Below are 5,749 nucleotides of genomic sequence, written 5' to 3' on the forward strand. Positions count from 1 at the left end.
CATAAATTAGGAACTTCAGAGGGCTCACAACAGAGCCAAATGGAATAGACCACAGTTGCCCCCCTACTCCTGGGACCAGAAGTTCAGAGGAGCCCATGAGGAGACAGGCTAAGAGTGGTTTGACCAAGCCCTGCTCTCCTGTCCTGGGTCCTGGGCACCCACCACTATGGCTCTGCAGAAGGGGAGGTTTCAGGGACACTCTCTGAATGGGACGTGAAAGTAGATTTGACTGGTTTATTCTGAAAGTTTCCTTGGACTGCTCCATCTAATCTTTACAATTTGGCCCTAGGCTACCCAGATCAAAGAGGCCAGTAGAATGGCCTATCTGACCTTACCACCACCTCGAGTCTGCCAGGAAATGCCCAGCCTGTGTCTCTAGAGGCTCCAAAACAAGTCTGAGGACCAGGGCTGGTGGCCCTATCGGAGGAGAGGGCACTTAGCCACAGAGGAAGAGAGAAGTGAACTGTAGCAGCGTTTAGCACATTTCTGTACACGGACCACCTTCCTGTGAGGCAGTCTTGATTCATCTGACCCGAGCCGGCCTCCACTGAACCCTTGCCCCTGAGCAAGAGGATGTAGGTTAAGATCTCTGAATGAGACCCCAAAAGACAGCACTGGAGCCCTGCACTGGGACTTCCTTTCAGTTCCCACGTCACGAGTCCTGAGGCCAGGGTGGATCCCACTGCCTCAGTAGCCAGGCCCCTGGGCCAGGCACCCACCCATCCCAGATGCAGAGTGGCAGCCTCCAGCCCTGAGAATCTCCCAGACAGAGTCTGGGGACCAGAGCATCTTAGGCACGGACTCAGAGGCCTCCCAGGACAGTTGGAAGAACGATATATATTTTTTTAAACAAGATAACAAATGGTAAAGGAATTGAAAACACGTCTCACATGTGAGTCGGGCTTGTGCACGCCAGCTTGGAGGGTGGGCGTGGGCTGCCGGGGAGGGGCTGGAAACACAAAGGGGGCTGGGGAGCTGCAAGGACACCCAGTTCTTTCTGAGTGATGACCTGGATGTGACAAGTTGCTCCCAAGGTAGCAGAATCCCCTGCACTGCAGGGTCCCACTGGTCCAGGGCCTGCCTGAGCCCCAGAGGAACCTTCCTGTTCTGTGCATCCTGTCCCCATCTGTCAAAGGAAGTGTCTGGCATAGCTTTAACTGTGATGCTCCATTCCAACAAGGTATCATCTGTGAGCTCCACCCCTCCCCCCGGGGGGAGAGAGAGAGAGGAAGAGGGAGAGAGGGAGAGAGAGAGAGAAAGAGAAAGAGAGAGAGAGAGAGAGAGAGAGAGAAAAGGAGGGAGGGAGGGAGGGAGGGAGAGAGAGAGAGAGAGAGAGAGAGAGAGAAGCAGGGCTGTTCTGGGTCTGTCATTTGTGAAGGGTCTGGGTTGCTGTGGTCACTTTGGTGTCCCGTTCCTCCCTCAACCTCTCCTGCCTACTGCTATGTGACTTTTCCTGGGGAGACACGAATATACTCTTGTTCACATCAGATAGGGCATAGGTTGACAGGCCAAAACTATGACTCCACTCACATCTGTCTAGGCGACTCAGTGAGTTGACTGGCCATAAGCACGGGAGTGTGGGTGACCACAGCCTGGGTGGCGGTGGCAGCTCCCTATGCCAGGCAGCTGCATCAGAAAGGTCCCCCTCCCCAGTGACTTCTTGCTGTTTTTGACTTGTGAAACTTGCAACTTTCTGAGCTTAAATTTTTGACTATATCTGTTTGTTTGGAGGGGGAGCATGTGCAAGCTATGGCTGTGTATAAGAGTCAGATCTCATAAGAGTTGCTTCTCACCTACCACATGGGTCCTGGGGATTGAACTCAAGTCCTCAAGTCTTGGCAGCAAGCATCTTTCCTTCCTGAGCCATCTCACTGGCCCCTTTCTGAACTATTGAAGTTCATCTGCTTCCTGAGTCTTGAATCCTTAGATAGAAATTCTCTCTGTAGCCTTGGCTGGCCTGGAACTCATTATGTAGGTCAGGCTGGCTTCAAATTCACAGAGATCTGCCTCTGAGTACCAGGACTGAGTACCATACCCAGCTACTTGAGTCTCTCTTAAAGTATAATAGCTGCACAATGTAGTCTCACAGAAGTTACTTCAGAGAGCCAGAGGCTGCAGGCACAGATGTGTGCTTCTTTGTGCAATTTCTCTGTTTCTGTTTGTCTGTGTGTTTCTGTCTCTGTCTGTGTGTGTGTTTCTGTCTCTGTCTCTCCTTCTCTCCCTCAGCCCCTCTTATGCTGCAGATTCAACTCAGGGTCTCAGATGTGCCAAGCAAGCACTGATCTACATCTCTGGCCCCAACACCCAGGTCTGTCCATGACATGGAATCACCCCTCTTAACACAGTAGCAGGCAATCTTAAGATTCTCTGTGGATCAAGGCCCTGTGCTAGACTAGCCGGTGACTGTATGGCTATGCCAGCAGAGCCGAGGCAAGTGCTGGGAGGAAGAAGGCGCACACTGGGGCTTGGGACACAGTTCAGTCAGTGAAGTCAGCATCTCAGGACCCAATGGGAAAGGTAGAGAGGTGGACTCCGGGTTCACTGTACAACCAGCCTAGCCTACCTGACAAATTCCAGGCCATCTCTTAAAAATAAAAGGTTGATGCTGCCTAGCAAATGACACGTGAGGCTGTCCTCTGACCTCTACAAGTATACACACATACACACACACTTGCACACACATACATATACACACATAAACACATACATACACATATACACATATACAAACACAAAGACACACATACATACACATATACACACATACACCTGTACACAAACACATACACACATACACAAAACACATACATACACATATACACATATACAAACACAAAGATGCACACACATATACACACATACACACACATATACACACATACACTGTATACAAACACATACACACATACACAAAACACATACACACACATATACACATATACAAACACAAAGACACACATATATATACACACATATACACACACATACACCTGTACACAAACATACACAAACATATACACACACATATACACACATGCACACACATGCATATACACACTCACACACACACACAAGATGTCCATTAACTATTGTGACGATGGAACCTGGAAGACTTGAGGTCACCAATGTTGCTTTAGGGCTCGACCCTTGACCAGCACAGAGTGGAATACTTGGTTGGTGCATCTCTGCGAACCCCAAGACCCTCATGGTATTGGGGGAATCAGAAAGCATCCCTCTGGGTTGGAGTGGGGACCTTGTCTTCCTTCAGAGAGAGCCAGGGACTTGGAGATTTGATGCAATGGTGTCAGCTGGAAGCTGTAGAGAGAGGACAGGCGATGGTCACAGGGCCGTGGGTGTGTGGGCATGTGGATGTGTGGGTGTGGGGTATGGGGGTGTGAGAGTGTATGGGTATATGGGTATGAGTGGGGGGGTGTGGGTGTGTGTGGGTGTGGGTGCAGAGTCAGTAGGTCTGAGCAGGAACAGTGACAGCTATGGGTGTCAGAGAAGTGGCTATGAAGAGGTTCTGAGCAGGCTCATCCTGAGCATGTTGACATGGACTAGCTCCCTCAAGGGAAAGCTTGGGGCCAGAACCAGGCTGGAGTCCATCTAAAGCCTCAGGATGGACCTACTGAGCTAGGGTAGACTTTGGAAAGTCCCATGGGGGAAGTAAAGAGGCCACAAGTCACCCAGGCGTGGACAGAGCCCGGATGGGCTGCAGGTGCAGACTGGAGGTTATGTCATGCTGTCTGTACAATCAGAAAGCAAGGATACTGCCAGGGTGCTAGAGTGTAAGGACCAGGGCTGTCCTTGTACTCCACGTACCCAGGGTTGGGGGAGCTTCCTCTGCATGGGTGTGTTGGAGACCCCCAGAAATGTCTAAGTTAAGTCTGAAAGTAGACTGGGAGTGGGGGACCGTGAGTGAAAGTCCTGGAGCTCCTGTGACTGGCCTCAGAGCAGTCAGCCAGGGCCAGTTAGGGCCTAGCAGCCAATCCAAGACAACAGGATTCTTAGACTAGCCAGGCATGGAGACGGACCCTCCTCATCACAGAGTCTCATGGGGCCCTGCCCATGCCTCTTCTCTTACCCAGATGTCTGCAGCTGACCATCTCCCTCCAGCAGTGGTCCCTGATGTTAGCTGAGATGTGAGGAAGAAGGGCTATGCTGAGCCTGCAGTTGCAGGCCTGTGACTGGGCTGCCTGCCTCAGGGGTTCATCAAACAATTTGCAAATATTAATAATGGAAGGACAGTCCCCTCAGAGACTGGGGGCCTGCACTGGGCTCTGGCAGGAGTTTGGAATGCCAAGTCGTCCCAGGATGTCACCATAGACAGATGAGGGGGCACAAGCTATGGCAAGCAGACTGGCCTTTGCAGCAGCCTGCCCCTAGCCCCCAGGGGCTGTCTGGGATGTCTTTAAGGACGCTTTGTTAAGCCCTATTAAATATGCATCGGCCCCCATTAAAATTTAATGCCCCACTTTGAGGTGTCACATTCTTTACCTCCTCCTGGAGTGGGGGAGTGGTGAGTGGAAAAGAAGGTATTGGGGATCCAGGCAGAGCCTAGGCTGAGGGGAACCTGGGCTGTGTGATCCCAGGCTAGCACCCAGGCCTTGGGCAAGGCAGAGCTGGGAAAAACTGATCCAGACTCATTCACAGCCATGCCCCTAGGCTGGTAAGCTGTTCTTAGTCACCCCACTAAGCTGAATAGGATCCCTCAACTCCAAAGAGCCAATCAGTAAATATCTTAGACTTTGTACAAACCTCTTTAATTTCCTTTCACGAGACTTTAAAAAAAATCCAAACATTATTCTCAGCAGGTGGCTGAAGAACAGGAGACTTGGCAGGGTGGGACCCTGAGAGTCAGGGTTGACTGCAGAGGGAGGTGGCAGTGCTGGGCCTGGCATGGTGACCTCAGAAAAGCTCATAGCCTGAGCACCTCTGGCTTGCACTGATCTGGACAGGACAGATGGCAGTTCTCTGGAGCCTGGCCTCCCAGCACCACTAGAGGAAATGAGACAGGTGGGAATGTACGAGCCAAGCAGGATGGAGACTTCTGAAATACCAGGCATAGACCCTGAGAGGTACTCACACCTGTCCAGCTGATGCCCCAAAAAGCAAAGACCAAAGGAAAGTATACAATATGGTTGTGGATAGAGATGGCATGGCTGGTGATGCCAACTGAGAGTGCCATGGCATGTGAAGGTCAGTGTGGCCACCAGTCCAGTCATTCCATGCTCAGGTGTATGCCTAACAGAGTGATAGGCGAGCACATAAAAACACGCACACACGCATTCCAGGCAGCATTTTTCCTGATAGACAAGCAGCAGAGGGAGACACATGTTCTTCCAAATGATTCAGGAGGGAAAAAAATGTCAGCTTGACACATGATATGTACAGTGGAATACTATTTAGCCCTATAAAAGGAACAAAGACTTAGCACTTACCATCCTACTCCACTTCCTGTTATAAAATACCCCAGGGGAAAAGCTACTTAGGGAAGAAAGGGTCAGAATTTCAGGTTACAGTGCATCACTCGGGGAACCAAGAACAATAGGGTCTTGAAGCTGTACTACAACCCACACAGCTTAGGGACTGACCTACCTGGGAAGACGGAGAATGAAGAAACAATAGACGTATGTACAGAAAAGCTGGGATCAATTCATTCTGATGGGGATGCTCCAACAACTTGGAAACTCAGTGTGTTTGTTTGGCACATCTGAGCTGAGGTGGGTTTATACACACAGACAAACAG

The sequence above is a fragment of the Mastomys coucha genome, unplaced genomic scaffold (genome assembly GCF_008632895.1).
Source record: "Mastomys coucha isolate ucsf_1 unplaced genomic scaffold, UCSF_Mcou_1 pScaffold15, whole genome shotgun sequence".
Classification (NCBI taxonomy): Eukaryota; Metazoa; Chordata; class Mammalia; order Rodentia; family Muridae; genus Mastomys; species Mastomys coucha.